The sequence below is a fragment of the Pleurodeles waltl genome, chromosome 11, assembly GCF_031143425.1.
Source record: "Pleurodeles waltl isolate 20211129_DDA chromosome 11, aPleWal1.hap1.20221129, whole genome shotgun sequence".
NCBI classification, from domain to species: Eukaryota; Metazoa; Chordata; class Amphibia; order Caudata; family Salamandridae; genus Pleurodeles; species Pleurodeles waltl.
Window position 1 is genome coordinate 147475764 of NC_090450.1, and position 19595 is coordinate 147495358.

The window sequence follows — 19595 nt, forward strand, 5'->3', positions numbered from 1 at the left end:
TCAGACCAAACAGAGTATAAGTATGCCCCTTGGTTTCTTTGCTTCAGGTAACAGGACTTGAAGTAAATTTCTGAGTGATCTCTAGTTTCAGGGTATGTTGAACAGATTTTGTGGCAAGTTTGTGTGAAACTACATGCCATTGACAGTGTTGGATATATCACGTTCCTTAGTAATGTATTTGTGTGAGGCTGCTGGTTTTGAGGTGAAAATTAGGGACCTGTTCTGAGTTGTCTGTGATAGGTTACCATCTGAGGTAATTTTGTTTATTTCTGAAGCCTTAAGGTGCGTTTGTGAGATCCTAAGTGGCACAGGAGAATTTGTTGGAGGCCAGACCCTGGGACAACGTGGAAGGTCATTTGTTCCTGGAATACCTTAGTGGTTAGTTCGTGTGTGGAACGTTTGTGAGATTATTGCTATGAAGGCATTGAATGTGTAGTAAGTTAGAATAGGTCACATTTATGTGGCTAGCACTCATGGGTAGTTTGTGTGATATGACGCTTATTGGGGCAGTTTTGAAATAAAAAATCCTGATGAGACTCATGCACAAATGCTACTGAAGGTAGACATTTTACCATATTCAATGCAATTGGATTCTTGGTGCAATCATTTAGAGGGAATAATGAATCCACTGCCTCTTTTATTTACTCTTACCCAGCCTGTTTATGTTACTGTGTTGTGCACTGACCAAATTAATCCGCTTCACCATTCACTGTGCATAGTACCACCAGCACTATGGAAAGTAGTAATGTGTGACAGAGCACACATATGAGCCCTGTTCCTCGTGTCACTGAAGTAATCAAACTGCAACAAGTTTAAGTTCATGAAAGTTAATGAGAAAAAACGTACACGGAATACTGCACTAACACGCATTTTAAATGTGTAATTTGCTTGTTTTTCACAGTTTGACATAGGTGCCTTTTTAATCAAATAACATGCTGGATGGTCAAAGTTGATGTTAAAATGTACTTTAGTCTCTGAAATAATAGTTCATGTTCAAACACATTTGAAATTGTTATGTTTTGTGAAAGATTAATGACTTTGAAATTATGTGCAAGTGAGAAAATGCATTACTCCGTTGTACCTAATGTAATGCAATAACAAAGCTTTCTAATTTAAATTAATTGTTTTATTTATACTGCTGAAATATTATCAATGATAAATTTATTAGTTTGCATATTATGTTTGTTTTATTTCAAGTATTAAATCAATTGCATTTCATATATTTTCCTTGTGTTAGCATAACCAAGGACTCCAGAGCTTGCATTTCGCAGTCATATAAGTGCTGAATAATTTTTTTATAACATGAAGACTTTCCTCCCTCAGATTTTTTTCCCATGAGATGCAAATGTTTCAACCTGCTTGACGTCATACGGAAAGGAGTTGTTTCTATGACAAACTTGGGAAAATGTGGAACTGTTGCAACCTGGAGTCTGATGGTCGATTATGTAAGTGAACTTATTCCTTTGACACATCAGAACATTTTATGTGGATTAATATAGCGTTGGACTTTCAAATATTGCTTAGACCAGAGAAGTCTGAAAGCAGAAGCAGTCCTTTCTTGGTCAGAGAGAGACACTTTCAGTGTCCAGTCAACATTAATTAACTGTGCTGAATTAGAATTGCCTAGTGATAGTGCAATCTGAGCATTGTGTGATTACTGTGTCACCGATATCTCCATTGACATTCTGTATCATTCATCTTGAATGTTTATTTTTATTGATGTTAGTGAGCCTGAATTTATTTTGTGGCCTTGGTCAACCCCTGGTGATGATGTATCTTTATAACTTGGTTTTGCATTTTCTATACATGACTTTGAGTTTGTGTTAGTAATTAATCTTTAAACTATATTCCTCAACTGAGTCTTCCTTCCGTGTCCGCATTGGTCATGGTGTTTAGATTGTTGGGGTGGTGTTGAAGTAAATGTTGATGGTTCACCACACATCTTTTTGGGTCCAAAGGTCCGTCGACCTTGTTATACATTTGTGTCTACTTTTTTAGCGCTGCATTTGCGTCATTTTTTGACGCAAAAGCGGCGCAAACATCCAAAATACAATTAAATTTTGTACGTTTGCGCAGTTTTTGCGTCAAAAAGTGACGCAAATGCAGCACTAAAAAAGTATAAATATGGGCCTTGATTTCTGTATAGGATGAAAAATGTGTCCTCAGTTCTGGTAACAGAATTATGGTTTTGTCCCATAACGGGGGACATATTTTTGTTTATTGACAGGGAGTTAGGATTGACCTCATGTCATTGCCCAGTCCAAATTTTTCCCACCTTGTAATTCATCCCATGGTCTGTTCCAGAGATTTATGAAGTTCCATGATTGTGACTACAAGTGATGTGTTGTGTGAGTATAAATACGATTTGCTGTTACAATGCTTTTTGCTCAAAGATTGCAGTGAAGTGTGATGTTGTAAAGTGTTTTGCGGAGTCATCATACTCTAAGTGATTGTTGCGCTCTGTGCTAAAAACAATTCACTGTTTTTGTTGATGGGTCCACTGTGGCCTAAGATCCCAAGATAATGCACAAGTGTAGAAAACACTTGGTTAATTTACTGTCTGCAATGAAGTACTTATGATGAGACATCATTGACAGTGCCAATAGTTTTCCTTGAGTCAGAGTGAGTTGGTTAGTATTTAGTGAATCATGAGTGCACATGAAGGGTCTATATCAACCTGAGTGAGAATTGCTGGTCAGGTTTCACCCATTGTGTAATTGTGAACGCCATAGTTGAAAGTGCAGCAGCACAGCTTTTAAAGTGTTTAAGTTCTTACCCGCAGTGTGCAGACAGGTTGATGCTTTTTTCTCTCAATATTTTGCATTAGGTTTGAGTGAGCGACTGTGTGAGAGACAACTGTGAAGCGATTGTAGCTGCTGAGAAAAGTGAGTGCAATGTCATTTTGTGCACAGCAGGAGAAAATCAGGCTGAAGATAATGTAAAATAATGCCTATTAGAGACATACCAGGTGGAGGTTATGAACACGGACCCTGCAGTAGGAGTTATTTACTGTTATTCACAAGCGATTACCTGAGATTGAGAGAGAAACCAGTGGAGAGGTACAAGCAAACAGAAAGGTTTGTGAAACATTCAAAATGCCTGTGGGAAGACTTTAATACATTGTTTGATATTGTGGTTCCAGTCGACCTGTGGACTGAGTGCAAAAGAAGTGTTGATTGGCCAGATTGTGAAACTCCGAGAAATCCACTAACAGGTGCGACCTATGCGAAAGGGTGACAACGTTTATTCAGTTGTAAAAGGTGCAGCTCACCAGAAGTCAAACAAGTACATATCCTTGGGAAATACCTTGCCAACGAATATGTGAGGTATTGTGCTCTGCACTGCACTTACTTCAATGGGGACTTGAGTTATGGAAATGACAATGAGACAAGTCAAGATTTCTTTATGACAGCCATTGATACTTGGGAAGAAGTCAAAAGATTGCAGGATGAAGTGACAGAAGAAGGGAAGCAGGGTTGGATTTGAGCAGGATGTGTCCAGAGGAGTGAGGATGATTTCTGGGTGTCGAGTGGAGGGAAAGCGGTGCTGTCAAATAGCTCATTGTCCCAGATAGCAAGATACTACCATGGACAAGCTCACGTTGGTAGCTATGCTATGACTAGTACATTCAGACAAACATGACACAACACTAGATTTAGATTGGCTGCATAAGCAGTATGTCAAAGATGTGTAACATGTCAACAGATGAATGTAGGGAAATGCCCAGTTATTACTCTGGGTCATATAGGCAGATCAGGAGGACCGATCAACAGAAGGGAACTTGATCTCATTGAATTGCCAGTGTACAATGGGCTGAGATATATTTTGGTGGTGGTGTGTGTGTGTTCTCCCATGGGGTAGAGGCCTACCAAACTCAAAGAAATGATAGGCTCACAGTTTCAAAACTGATGCAGTGAAAGTTGATACCTCAATTCGGTTTTCCAACTTCTCTGGAATCAGACAGTGGAACTCATTCCAATAGTAAGATCATAAAGTTATTATGTGCGTGTTGAGCAAAGATTTGTTGCAGTTACAGACTCATTATGACAATGGCGGTAAAAACCACCTACCGCCACGGCAACAGCCGCCAAAAGACCGTCGCCACGGTATCATGACCACAGCCTGAGTTCCACCAGAAGAATGGCAGAAATCTGGCTGTGGCCATGCCGGCGGGTGGTGGTAAGGTGGTGTTGCTGCCAGCGGCAGGGCCACGCCAGTAGACCGCCACCAGCCATATTATGACCCATAATACAGCCGGACGGTGTTCTGCTAGCGCTGCTGCCTACCACCATGGTTTTCGTGACACTAAGAAAGTCACGGAAACCATGGCGGTAGGCGGGGTCATAAACCCGCAGGCGGAAGAGTGATGGCTGCCAGGCTGGAGATGGATATCTCCAGCCCGGCAGCTGTTACCGCTGTGGCAGTCTGGAGGGTACCCAACCTGCCAAGGTCATAATATGGCAGTAAGTACTGCCAGCCCGTTGGTAGTACTTACCGCCATATTATCGCCGACCGCCGACTGCCTGGGTCATAATGCTTTGAGCTTGAATCTATTCTTCAATGGGAGCCAGTGAAGATCACAAAGAGTTTTGGACACAGACTTGAATTTTGGAATTCTTTATAAAAGTCTCACCGCTGCATTCTGCAGGACTTGAAGGTTTTTCAGTGAATGGTGATGAGTCCCAACCTAAAGGACAGTGCAGTAGTCCAGCCTTGATCACACTAAGACAGTGACCACCAGCTTTTTAGATTTAAAAGGGATAAAAGGAAGAATCTTCCTAAATTTGCGCAGCAGAAAAAGCAGGCAAAAATTAGTTTATTCATCTGTGCTGTAAAAGATAGGATGGAATCAAAAATTACACCCAGATTTTTAACTGTTGAAGCAGCGTAAGGGGGTGGGGGACCGAGGGTCTGACCACTACACGCGATCACAAGAGATAAGAGTTTTCCAAAGGAGAAGTTATTTAATTTTAGCTGAATTCAATATAAGACTATTATCGGTCATCCAGTGTTCAATATCAAGAATACAGCCCTTACATTGATTTTTAGTTTCTTTGGTATCATTTGAGATGGCCACCACAATTTGGGTGTCATTTGCATAGGCAACTGGTGCAAAACCAAAAGACAGGATTAACTTTGTAAGAGGGGCCACATAGATATTAAACAGCATAGGGCTCAGAGATGAACCCTGAGGGACCCTGCATGGCAATGTAAAAAGAGTAGAAACCAGGTCTCCCAGAGAAACAGTTTGCACTCTGTGACCAAAGCAGCTCCAGGGCTGACCCTCTGGTTCCAATTTCCACCAAGCGCCAATTAAAACCTTGTGATTTACCATATCACAAGGCTGCCAATAGATTAAGCAGAATGATTGCGGCCTTCCGTTCACTGTCTAGGGCACTTCTTAGCTCTTCGGAGGCCACAAGTAACGTGGCCTCTGAACTATGATTAGATCTAAAACCAAATTGTGCTGAATCTAAGATATCCTTTTTCTCTAAAACATTTGACAGTACTACATTCAGGTGTTTTTCAAGAACCTTGCCTCAAAATGGTAGCCGGGAGTTAGGACGGTAGTTCCTCGCCTCTCTCACATCTAATGACTGTTTCTTTAGCAGTGGGAGAATGGAAGCTTCTTCCCATTCAGTGGGAAAGAGTCCAGATTCCAAAATGGAGTTGAAAAGTAGAGTAAGAGGGGGCGTGAATACCTCAATAATCTTATGGATTACTTTTGGGGATAGGGGTCAGAGTTTGGTCTATGTGTTTGGCTACTCAGTCTTCCATGAGCAAGGGAAACCTGTCCAAAATCACATTATCTTTCTTCCAATAAAGTTTCCACCAGCATCTTTCCTTCCTTCTGTATCTTTGTTTTAGCTTCTTGAGTTGAAGGGAAAACCAAAGGGCAGAGGGTCTGTTTCTGTATTTTTTACAAATTTTGATGAGACTAGGCTTGGTTACTGCTTCTTTCAACCAATTGGTGAATGCTGCAACTGTTGGAATTACATTATCTAGATATTGGGATTAAGAACTATCCAGCTCATTAAGTAAATTGGTGTTACAGATTTAAAAAAGACACTCTTGGAGCGGCATTGGAAGGGCCTGTACCAGATTGTTGTAGTGACAAAGACAGCTGTGAAGTGTGCTGGTCTCCGCACCTTGATTCATGCAAGCCACACACGCAAAGTTCCAAGTCATCTTGGTGAAACAGTGCCTGTTCTTGAAGGGTCAGTAACAGTGAGTGCAAGGGTCCAGGTTAGCCCAGCTGTGGGGACTCGAAAAGTGGCTAACGCAGAGAATGCATGGTCTGGTGAAAATCTGAGCATGTCAGCAGCAGTTGAAGTGACTGAAGGTTCGATCTAGAGTCAGGCGACTCCTGCTAGCTCAATAACTTTGAAGTCCCAGTCATGTCAGAGAAAAGAGTTGTTAACAGAGATCAGGGGCCTGAGAAAAGTCCAGAGCCAGTGCAAAAAGTGCCTCCTGCTATTGCTGAAGTAACTGAAGAATCATATCAAAGTGACGGAGAAACTGAAGGTTATGTGACAAGGAGGACAAAGAGAAAAAGAGTGCCAAATAGCGAATACACTGCTCCTGATGGACTTCACTACTGATGAATGGGAGAAGAAGTTTGTTGCCTTTAAGTTTATGAATGTCCCATTTCTAAAAAGTCTATTTTTTAACCGTAGAAAGTCATACCCATTTGACCTTGGAGAATCGCAAAGTACAGTTACATGTATGTTTCACCCTGTTTGGAGTCACAAAGAAGGGAAATATTCCCATGACAGAAAACGTCGAACTATTGCAACCTGGAGTGTGATTGTCAGAACATTTTCTGTGGATTAATATAGAGTTGGACTTTCTAATTTTGCTTAGAGCAGAGCAGCCTGAGAGCAGAAGCAGTCCTTTCTTGGTCAGAGACAGATATTTTCCTGGTGCTTGCAGATGTCTTGCTGTAAGCTGAATCCAAGCCTCAAAATGGCAGAAAAAAACTTCTGGTTGAACTAGTGGACCTGCAGCACTGGTTGTGCCACCCATTACAGAAGCCTTTGAAGCATGTATCAGGCCTGCCATTACAGTGCCTGTGCAGTTTAAACTGCCATTCTGACCTGGCAAGTGTACCCACTTGCTGGACCCAAACCTTCCTTTTTATTACATGTAATTAATTCACCCCTAAGGTAGGCACTGGTTAGCCCCAAGGGCGGGGTGCAGTGTATTTAAAAAGATGGATATGTGCCTTTAAGTTTAACGTGTCCAGGTAGTGAAAAACACTTCCATTTATTTTTCACTACTGTAAGGAGTATCTCCCCATAGGCAAACATTGAGATTACCTTAGCACATCTAAGTGTAATTTCCAATTTGGGGAAGATAGAAAGTTGGAGCTTGGTGTCTCTGGACTCGTAATTTTAAAATACATCTTTTGGGAAAGTTGTTTTTTAAATTGCATGCCTGAAAATGCCACTTTTAAAAAGATAGCCTTTTCTTACTTTAACCGTTCTGTGCCTTAGCCAGTCTCTGACTACAAGTCTGGCTTTAGATTACAGCTACATTTCTGCATTCTCTCTAGACAACCACAAAAAGGAATGGCTGAGTGTGACAGGAGATACATCTGCATACTAATAGTTGTCCTAGGTAGGAAGAGGGAGAGGCAGTTGACACTAAAATCTGAATAGGCTGTGTCTTGCCCTCACAAAAAAGGGCTGATTACCCCCTCTTAGTCTGGAGCCAGGACTGGATTGAAAGGGAACCTTGTGCAAGTCATAAACTTCTTTTGAAGTTACCCCTACATCAAAGGCCATTTTGGGCATAAGTACTGGGCCTCTGATACAATATACTCAGAACACTTCTGAAGTGAGGATAGTCGACCAGGAAGAAGACCAATGTGCTGTCAGAAGGGACTGTCACTTTGCTGTTTTCTCTGCTGTGTTTGGCTTGTGCCTGCTACTTCTTGCCTGGGAATGAGACGACTGGATCCAACTCTCTACATCCTACAATCTAAAGTTTCCCAAAGGGACTGACTGAGCTTGCCTACTGTTCCTGAAGTCTCAGGGATATCAAAGATTTATTTCACCTGCAGATATCAAAGACTTCACCTGCATCTTGCTACCAGCACCTGCTCTGCCAAGTGGTACCAAATCTAGGCCTGGGCCCTTGGAGGTGAGTGCAGCACAACACAAGAACTAATGTCACAACACTGGTCCGTCACTTGGAACTGATGCATCCCAGCGCAGAAATGTTGCTTTTCCACTACCTGCACTGAAGCTGAAGACAAAACTTGCCAACTGTGCAATGCAATGACGCGATTTACAAAGTAGCCCCAGCTTGGCAGATGCAGCACCAATGCATTAGAATCAGTACTCATCGCTTCTGGACATCAAAACATCAAGAACATTGCCCGATCAGGAAACAATGCATTGCCTGCAAATGTGGTGTATCCCATCCTCTGGATCAACGCATCGTCACCGAGCATTGACGTAACAAAGGTACTGTCAGTAGGTCTGCTTGAGTCCTGTACCCTGCCCATGCATCATTGCAGTCAGACTTCACTTTTAGGTTTGCCCATGCTTAGCACGACCCGATAGCCCTGGTTGGATCTCTTGGCTTCTAAGCACTTTATTTCTTGTGGTGTTTTATGGTTTTTCTGTGTGTGTGCATAAATACTTTAGCCATTGCCTTTTTAATCTAGACTGACTGCTCTGTGCCAAGCTACCAGAGGGTGAGCATAGGCAAACTTTTAGTGTGTATCTTGCTTGCCACGACTAGGATTGTGGTCCCTACTTGGACAGAGTACAAACCTCTGCCAACTAGAAACTCAATTTCTAACAGCAGCCAATCAGATCCCCGCAGGGGATCTGCAGTACTTGCAAAGTCGTTTCGATCCTCGCGATGTCAATTTGGATTTCCTTTAATTTCTCTTAGACTACTAAAAGGATTTACACCAAATAAAAAAGGATGACCTGTGGACCAAAAGCTACGATTTTGCCAAATTTGGTGTAATTCTGCCCATCGGTTCAGGCTGCAGACGTGTCTAAAGAGTCTGTGGACATTAACTTGGGAAACGCACCTTTCTAGCCCCCCCTTTTTCTCAGCCCCCGCTTGACGGATCACCCAAAACTTGCCATACACAACAAGACTCTTCGGCATATTTGTTTTTGAAAATTATGTGAAAATTCGTCAAACTACCTACTGGCAATTGGCAGTAGGTTTAACACATATATACAAATATATGTGTGTGCATGTGTGTGTATTTTATATATATACATATATATTCAAGACAAAATCCTCTTTCAGGGAAAGAGATGAGTACGAACTTCATAGTCACGTGAAATCTATTTGATTGGTTTCACCTTCAGCCGAGTCGTAGATTAAAAGAATAAAAGAAATGAAAAGGGGCCAGGGTAGCTACACCTGACTCCTTAGTTCTAGTACTGTTATCCCAGGGAACCCAGAGGGACCTATCCCCAGAGCAAAAAAGCATTTAAAAAAAAACATTTTGGTAAGAGTTAAAGCAGATCTGCCAAGCATTTCTTTTTAAAAACAAGTGCTGGCTCCCTTGCTTGTTTAAATGAAGACCCTGGGTGGGCCATGTCCCGGGGACATTGAAATTTTGAATGTAACGTGTGCTTGGCCCCCCTCTGCCCCAGGATCACCTTCTCCCTGAGGCTAACAACTAATTAAATGCAGGGGGGGTCCCAGCCCCCCTGCAGCCCCACGACTGCCATGTCCGTGGGGCTAGATTTAAATATGTGACGGGTTTGTTTCAAAACCCTAGCCCCGGGGACCACCACCTCCCACCCTAGCCCCGGGGACCACCACCTCCCGGGGCAAATATGTGTGCATGCAAACAGATTGAAGCATTGCTCCTGCAATCAGGGAACTGCTATTTAAAGGAGGACGTGGGGAGCTGGCTAGGACCGTGGGGGCCTTGAGGCTGCCCCACAGTCCTGTCACTTTCACTCTCTCTCGCTCTCTTCCATCCTATATTGGGATGGAAAAGAGAGAGATTGTTATGGCAATGGTCTCTCCATACAATGACTTAAAAGAGTCAGACTAGCAAAATGTTTAGTAAGAATGTTATAGTTATGTTTTGATGGATAGCAAAACCATGGTCACTTCTGGCCTAATGGTAAAGCTCCTGGACTTTCACTCAGTAGGCTAAAGACTCAAATCATTGTATGGCACTGTGCATGTTTATTTTCCAGTGTTTTGACTGTTAAACTTTCCCAGTGATGTAAAAGTGAAGTATTTTTCCACTCAAAATCTTGGAGTTCAAAGTCTTAGCTAAGTTTAACATCACATGCTAAGGAGTCACTTTTGGACTAGTAGGTAAGGTCTCAGACTCGTACACTGAAAGTTGAGGGTTCAAGTGTATATGTTTCTGTGGTCATTTCCCTGGGTCCCTGCGGCTGAAATTAGCTCAGGTACGCGGGCCGCATGACCCTCTCAAAAAATGTTTAGAAGGCCAGGCCCGAGGGATGGGTTCTCTGTAACTGAAATTGGGTGAGGGTAGGGGCAACGTAGACCTGCGTCCAACTCCCGCTATGCATGGCCAAAGACCGTTTGGGTTTGTGTGGTTAGAGGGTTTGCTGCGGGGTCTGGCTGCAGGCCAGAGCCATGTGTGGCACAAGGTTGGGTGGTCACAGGGGGTTTGCTGCATGCCCTGTGTCAAATGCCACCCCGCACAACAGAAGGCAGTGCATGGCAGTGGTAAGATTAACATATAGTAATGCAAATTACTTTATGTTAAATAAACACATAGAAATCCACTGAAAAAAACAAAGGTTACAGAGATGTTATGGTTAGGAAATAGAATTAAAAACAACATAGAAATGTACTAAAAAAACAAATGTTACAGGGACATTATAGTTAGGGTCACAATTTAAACATACAAAACCATAGAAATTCACTTGTTAAAGATAGTTTTCTCAAGTAACTCTAACTCGTGCCATAGGGTAACCATAACTTACCCCCAACCATCCACTGCTACTTACCCAACAAATTATGGCATCCATGACATTTTTTATAACATAATTGAAAATATCAATGTAATATTTGCAGTAAAATGTTTGATGAAAAAACTGTACAAGATGGGGGCGCAAGTTATAGTTACATGTGATAACTCTAACTCTAACAGGTGAATTTCTAATGTTTTGTACATTTAAAATGTGAGCATAACTATAACTTCCCTGTAACTTAGTTTTTTAAGTGGAAAAAAAAAAATATATATATATAGATATATATATATGTACACACACATACATGTCAAAACGTTGAATAAAAACCACATCAGGTTATTAAATTAAGGATTATCCTTGTGCCCTAATGTCAGGATGAATCTGGTGAATGTCATGATTGATCTGTACAAATTCTTGAGAAAACTAAAGTTAAAAAAATATTTTGGACAGAAAAAACATCAGAGAGATAACAGTAACAAAGTCAACTATCAACTAAAGATTTAGTTCACTTAAAGATCCCTTATATCTATAGAAATGGAGATAGAGATCTTGACAGTCCCAGAAAATTTGGATCATATGTCAGACATTCAGTTATGTGATCACATGGGATGCTTTACAGGGGAGGTTGGGGAAAGTGGACGTGTTAGAAATGGGGTCTTTGGTTGGCAGTCAGGTTACCCCCTGTCTAAGCAAGGACCCCCACTCTAGTCAGGGTAAGCCACACACAATCCAAATTATCCTGTGCCCACCCTCTGGTAGCTTGGCACTGAACAGTCAGGCTTAACTTAGAAGGCAATGTGTAAGGTATTTGTGCAATAAATCATACAATAGCACAATATAGCACCACAAAAATACACCACACAGTGGTACACACTGGATAAATGCAGGTCAAAAAGATTAAAACGCAATAAGAAAATGTAAAGATAACACTGAAAACTGATATAATGGGGGTCATTACAACATTGGTGGTAAAAGCCGCTTACCGCCGTGCAGAAGACTGCCAATACACCGCCGCGGCCGCAGAATTCCGCCACAGCTATTATGACACACAACTCGAAATCCGCCGACATTCAGACACCCACACAAGTCCGCCACACCAAAGGTCAGTGTAAAACTGGCGAAAACAATTCCTCCACCTCCACGCCAACAAAAAACGCCCATGCTATTACGACCCACAAATCCACGCAGCGGTCTTTCAACCGCAGTATTCCATTGGCGGTATACACCGCCACGCTCAAAATACACACACATCTCCAAAACACCGCCCCATTGGACAATTCCAAATACACACACCTGTTACACATACACACACCCCTCTCACATACCCAACACAACATAAAACACACACCCACATCACCCACAAACCCCTACGACCACAATTCACGACCGAAGGCCAGAGAGACAGAGAGCACAGCAACTGAGAACCCCACCAAATAGAGGCACACAACACCATCACCCATCCAACATTACACGCACAAAACACCACACACCACTACACATCACCACACACATCAACACTTACACCACCCCACACATCACCCACACCACCCCATGTCACGCCAAAGACACCCCCGGTTTTCCGAGGAGGAGCTCAGGGTCATGGTGGAGGAAATCCTACGGGTAGAGCCACAGCTATTTGGCTCACAGGTGCAGCACACATCCATAGCCAGGAAGATGGAGCTATGGCGCAGAACAGTCGACAGGGTCAACGCAGTGGTACAGCATCCAAGAAATTGTGAGGACATCAGGAAGAGGTGGAACGACCTATGGGGTAAGGTGCGTTCAGTGGTCTCCAGGCACAACATCGCGGTTCAGCGGACTGGCGGGGGACCCCCACCTCCTCCAACACAACTAACAACATGGGAGGAGCAAGTCTTGACCATCATGCATCCAGAGGGCCTCGGAGGAGTCGGTGGAGGAATGGACACTGGTAAGTCAATTCTTAACTATCATATCCCCCACCCTACCTGCATGCTATCACACACCCCGAACCCTCACCCCCTCCCCTAACACTCCAAATCCTCACTAATGTACTAATAACACAAACCACCCATCCCAACACCAAGCCCTGCATGACACAACTAAGCATGGTCACCCCTCACTAAAGCATGCTCACTGCACATAACCAGAAAAAAACCCTAACCATCATCAAAGCAACCCACACACAGGAATGCTTGCACTGGGGTACACACACACCCACCCACTGCACACCATTACACACACACATGCAATAATCATGCTCTTATGTCCCTGCAGGACCACTAAGGCACGTCACCACACCGGAGGGTCCAGACAACTCCACTCCACCCACAGAAGAGGCCCACAGTGACGATAGCAGCTCTGCCCTAGTGGATCCTGATGACCAGCCTGGACCTTCGTGGGCCTCGGGACAGTCGGTTCCCCTTGCACAGGCACAGCCCAACACTGACCTTCCACCCTCTGGTAACACCAGCACAGCACCCACCCAGCGGGCCCATACCTCCGTACCGAGGACACGTCAATCAGCGGTGTGTCCACCACTACAGGGAACCCAGGAGAACCCACCAGCCCAAGAAAATCAGGGACCTGGGGGCAGTGGTAGTGGGCACACGGTCCAGGGGACAGAGGCACAGGAACACAGGGGAACTGGGAGGGCTGCTGTGCGACAGGGGGCGGACAGGCCAAGGGAACCCACTCTCCACGAGGCCCTATCCTCCATCATCTGAGCATACCACCACTCCCAGGAGACGATGGCGACGGTCCTGGACAAGTTTCAGGAGACCCAGCGCCTGCAGGAGGAGCAGTATTTGGGGTTCAGGGAGGAGCTCAGGACCATCAGCTCCGCCCTGGGCACCATCGTAGGGGTGCTGAAGGACATACAGCAGACCATGAGGGACACCGTGGCACTCCAAGGGGCCCCTGACACTAGCATGGACGATGAACTGCCCACCACCTCCGCCGGCGCTAGTGGACAGGACGCCCCGCCACAGGACCACCACACCAGCACCCCACCCCCCGCAGACGGACAACCACCCAGCAAGCGGTCCCTGAGATCCAGGAACAGGAGAGAGAAAGATGGCAAGACCCCGCCAGGAAATGAGACCACCCTGATTGTCCTCCCACTGTCCCACTTTGTTACCCTGTCCATACTTAAACTGGTCCAGCTCCACTTCCTATGCCCATATGGGCAGTGCACCTGTGTGACCAATAGACTGGACTCTGCCATGGACATTCCTCCACTGTCCCCCATCACCATTTTCCAACCCCCCTCCATTTTTGAGCACTTAAATAAACACCCTTGAACCACAAAAACATCTGGAGTCAGTCTGTGATTTAGAAAATATGTATTATAAATGACCGTGTCATAATGCGTTTCCAATTGTAAAGCCAACATACCTATGTCACACATCACAAGTCCTTGAAGGATGCAAGCAGATGACACACGTTGGTAACCACACCTGTGAAACCGTAATGGAAAGGTACAACTCAGTCACCAAATACTGCTATGAAATGACAGACAGGATAGAGGTAGACGTGTGAAAGTGAATGTAATGGTAAAAAGAAAACTGTTCTCACCTGTGTGTCACTGGAAATATTGCTGTATGACTGACTCTCTGTTGTCAATGTCTTCTTCCTCAGCTTCCTCCTCACCACAGGCTCCACAGGCTCCACAGCTGCCACAACACTGCCATCTGGACCATCCTCCTGCAGAAAAGGCACCGCAAAGCAAGATTGTGAAGCATGGAGCAGGCGATGATGATCTGGCACACCTTCCTTGGTGAGTAGAATAGGAAACCATCTGTCATATGGAGGCACCTGAACCTGGCCTTCAGGAGGCCGAAGGTGCGTTCGATTACCCTCCTAGTCTGCCCACAGGCCTCATATTAGCATTCCTCTGCCCTGGTCCTGGGATTCCTCACTGGGGTCAATAGCCAGGAAAGGTTGGGGTAACCAGAGTCCCCTAATAGCCACACACAGTGCCTCTGGAGTTGACCCATCATATAAGGGATGCTGCTATTCCGCAGGATGTAGGCGTCATGCACTGAGCCAGGGAACATAGCATTTACCTGGGAGATGTACTGGTCTGCCAAACATGCCATCTGTACATTCATAGAATGATAACTCTTCCGGTTCCTGTACACCTGTTCACTCCTGTGGGGGGGGGACCAGAGCTACATGGGTCCCATCAATAGCACCTATGACGTTGGGGATATGTCCCAGGGCAAAGAAGTCACCTTTCACTGTAGCCAAATCCTCCACTTCAGGGAAAACGATGTATCTCCTTACGTGTTTCAGCAGGGCAGCCAACACTCTGGACAACACGTTGGAAAACACAGGCTAGGACATCCATGATGCCATGGCCACTGTTGTCTGAAAAGACCCACTAGCAAGGAAATGGAGAACTGACAGCACCTGCACGTCAGGGGGGATTCCAGTGGGATGGCGGATTGGTGACATCAGGTCTGGCTCCAACTGGGTACATAGTTCCTGGATAGTGGCACGGTCAAACCTGTAGGTGACGATTAAATGTCGCTCCTCCATTGTCAACAGGTCCACCAGCGGTCGGTACACTGGAGGATTCCGCCATCTCCTCAAATGTCCCAGCTGACGGTGCCAAGGAAGGACAACAGCGACCACAGAGTCAACAAATTCCCAGGTATGTACCCACAGATACACAGAACACGACACAAACCCCTTCCTGTATGTGGGTTGAGTGTAGGCCTAGGTATGTGTGACACAGTAGTAAATGAAGCCATGTGGGCCCCTGAAATGGCGGCTGCCTGACCTCTAAACTGGAACAATGGGAATGTGAGGTCACTGCGCTGGCATTGTACACCGTCGCGGTAGGCGGTCGTAGACCGCAGCGCAATGCTGCATTGGTTAACATTGGACCCTATGGGTCCCAGGAGCCAATGACGAAGTGGGCCGGCGGTGATGATACGCACCGCCGTGGACGTAACCGCCATTTTCTATCTGTTCAATCACTCGATACCTGATCTTCGACAGGAGAGGACCTACACTGCAAGTGCTGCTGTGACCTCGGACTGGAAGAGACAATGGCTGCTGCATCTGGGGAAAGGGCCCCTGCCTTCACTGCTCAGGAGTTGAAGAAGCTAGTAGACAGGGTCCTCCCCCAGTACATGCTACTCTACGGTCCTCCAGACCAACAGGTAAGTACACAGGGAGCACGTTGTATGGGCTATGCCTGGGTGGATAGGGCTGGTTGTAAGAGGGAAGGGGGCAGAGTTCAGGAAACATGAAGGACTGTGAATGCATGTGCCACATGGCAAGGGCAGGGATGGGGGCCACTCACATCGGCGGTGCAGTTGGTAATGACTTTTCTTCTTCCCTTGTGCATGTCATGTAGGTCAGCGCCCACCAGAAGAAGGACATTTGGTGTGCCATCGCCAAGGACGTCCGGACCCTGGGGGTCCACCAGAGACGGGGCACCCACTGCCGGAAAAGATGGGAGGACATTCGCCGTTGGAGCAAGAAGACAGCGGAGGCTCAGCTGGGGATGGCCTCCCAACGTGGGAGGGGTGCCCGTCGCACCATGACTCCCCTGATGTTCCGGATCCTGGCGGTGGCCTACCCTGAGTTGGATGGGTGCTTGAGGGCATCACAGCAGACACAAGGGGATGAGTACACTCTCATTCTGGGGACTTGGCGCGCAGTTGAGGGGTCTGGGTGGGGGAGGAGGGCTGTGGGTATACCTAGGCCAGGCAGAAATACGTAGTCTAGGCCCCTCCGTAATGCAGGGCATGTGCCACTCCACCCCACCTCAGTAGTGGGCCAAGTACAGGTATAGATGCCCCTGTAGGATCCATGTGTGCAGATGTCCACCATAGCCATGTAGGCCATATCCCAGCAATTGCATCTGTAGAGGCCAAGAGCACGGCGTAGTGCAGGGGGCTGCTGTGTCTGTATTGTCCGCCACCGGTAGCGGTAAGCCATGCACTCAACCTGTCTTTCTTTTGTCGTCCCCTCCCCCTTTTTCTGCTCTCCCTTTTCGTTTGTGCATCAGCATCATCAGGCGGAGGTACAGTGGCACCGGGGCACGAGGGAGCTGTATCCCACATGGCCATGGAGGGCCACACCACGGACTCAGAATGCACCAGTGGGGCGGAGGGCGAGGGGAGCTACACGTCGGTCACCGGATCACCAACAAGCGACACAGACTCATCCACCGATGGGAGCTCCCTTGTGGTGGCGGCACCATCTGTGCCCCCCACTTCTACAGGTACAGCCGCCACATACCCTACCAGCACCGTCCTCCCAGCAGCCCCTCAGCGTTCGACCCGTGCCCGCTCACCCAGGAGGGTGGGCATCACCTTCGCCCCAGGCACCTCAGGCCCTGCCCCAGTCACCCCTGCTGCCCTCAGTGAGGAGGCCATTGACCTCCTCAGGTCACTCACTGTTGGGTAGTCTACCATTGTGCATGCCATCCAGGGTGTAGAAAGGGAGTTGCAACACACTAATGCATTCCTGGAGGGCATTCATTCTGGTCAGGCTGCCAATCATCAAACCCTGCAATCTCTGGCCTCAGCACTGATGGCAGCCATTGTCCCTGTCTCTAGCCTCCCCCTTCCAACTTCCTCCACCCAGACCCAATCCCCTGTACCCCAGCCTGTCCCAAGCACACCATCAGACAAGCATGCATACACCTCAACATCCAAAAGTAGCTCAGGCAAACATAAGCACAACACAACCCACAGGCACTCACACAAGCATCACCCACATGCAGACACAACAACATCCACTGCCTCCACTGTGTCCCCCTCGTCGTCGTTTCCGTCCTCCCTCCCAGTCTCGTCTACACTCTCACCTGCATGCACTACATCTACAGGCACTAGGACTCCCACCAGAACACCCAGCACCACACCCCGCTCACCCCCACTCACCACCCCCACTCCCATTTACACGTCCCCTGTGTCCTCTCCCAGTATGTCTGTGACGCCCCCTCCCAAAGTACACAAACGCGGGCACCAACACACACAACATCCATCCACCTCACGACAGCCTCCAGTACCTGCACCTTCACCCAAAACACCTAAAGTGACACCTCTTACAACCACCTCCTCTTCCTCCACTCCCAGACCCCCTCCAGCTACCCATCCCAGTGTTCGTCAGAAACTGTCCCTCAGGAACGTTGACCTCTTTGCCCCCACCCCCACCCCTCCAATTCATCAGTCCCGTCGTAGCGCCTCAGCCAAAAAGACTCCAGTACCAGTGGAGTGTGTTACAGGTGTGTGGAGTGCACCGGCCACCAGGGCAGGCAGTGTGACACAGAGCCAAGGCACTGCCAGTCCACCCCCTGTAAAGCATCTGAAGTTGGAAAGTGGCCGACGGGACCGGGTGAAGACTCCTGGAGACAAAAGTACTCACAAGGGTCCCAGGGGGATTGCAGAGTCAGCTGTGACTCCTCCAAAGGTGGGGAAGGCCCAGAAGAAGTCTGCACAGCCTGGTGTCAGCAGCACGGCGGAGAAGGTCGGCATCCTTCCCGGCAGGCGGGATGCCACCGCCAGCACCGTCGTCACTGGTCAGGAGACCACCGCCACCACCGGAGTCATTGCCCAGGAGGGCACAAGTATTGTTACTGGTCAGGAGACCTCCGCCGGAGTCATTCCCCAGGAGGGCACAAGTATCGTCACTGGTCAGGAGACCACCGCCGGAGTCATTGCCCAGGGGGGCACAAGTATCGTCACTGGTCAGCAGACCACCGCCGGAGTCAGTGCCCAGGAGGGCACAAGTATCATCACTGGTCAGGAGAACACCGCCGGAGTCATTGCCCAGGAGGGCCCCGGATGCCACAGCCCCGCTGGGCAATGAGGGACCGTCATGCCACACACCAATGCACAGGTCAGAGACCGCCATGGTAAAGCACCGCTGAACAGCCCAGAGACCGCCATGGTAAAGCACCGCTGAACAGGGCAAGCACCGCTGAACAGCCCAGAGACCGCCATGGCAAAACACCACTGAACAGGGCAAGCACTGCTGAACAGCCCAGAGACCGCCATGGTAAAGCACTGCTGAACAGGGCAAGCACCGCTGAACAGCCCAGAGACCGCCATGGCAAAGCACCGCTGAACAGGGCAAGCACTGCTGAACAGCCCAGAGACCGCCATGGCAAAGCACTGCTGAACAGGGCAAGCATCGCTGAACAGCCCAGAGACCGCCATGGCAAAGCACCGCTGAACATGGAAAAGCACCGCTGAACAGCCCAGAGACCGCCATGGCAAAGCACCGCTGAACAGGGCAAAGCACCGCTGCAGAAGGAAAAGACCACCACATCAAGCATCGTTATCCCATGTACAGCTGGGACAGTGACGGGACAGGAACTATCACGGAGAGCCTAATCCAGTCTAGGCACCATTCCCCCTTCAGAACCAGTGGAGAGATCCATCCACTCTGTCTGTCCTGCACAGGATGAAGCACTCTGGGCACCACTCCCCCTCCAGAACCAGTGGAGACTGTTATCCACTTGTGAGACTGTGGCTTTGCACTCCCCAGGATGTCACAGTGGGCAACCAACCCACTGTAGAGACGTAAGAGACTGTGGCTTTGCACTCCCCAGGATGTAACAGTGGGCAACCCACCCACTGTAGAGACTTGAGAGACTGTGGCTTTGCACTCCCCAGGCTGGAACAGTGGGCAACCCACCCACTGTAGAGA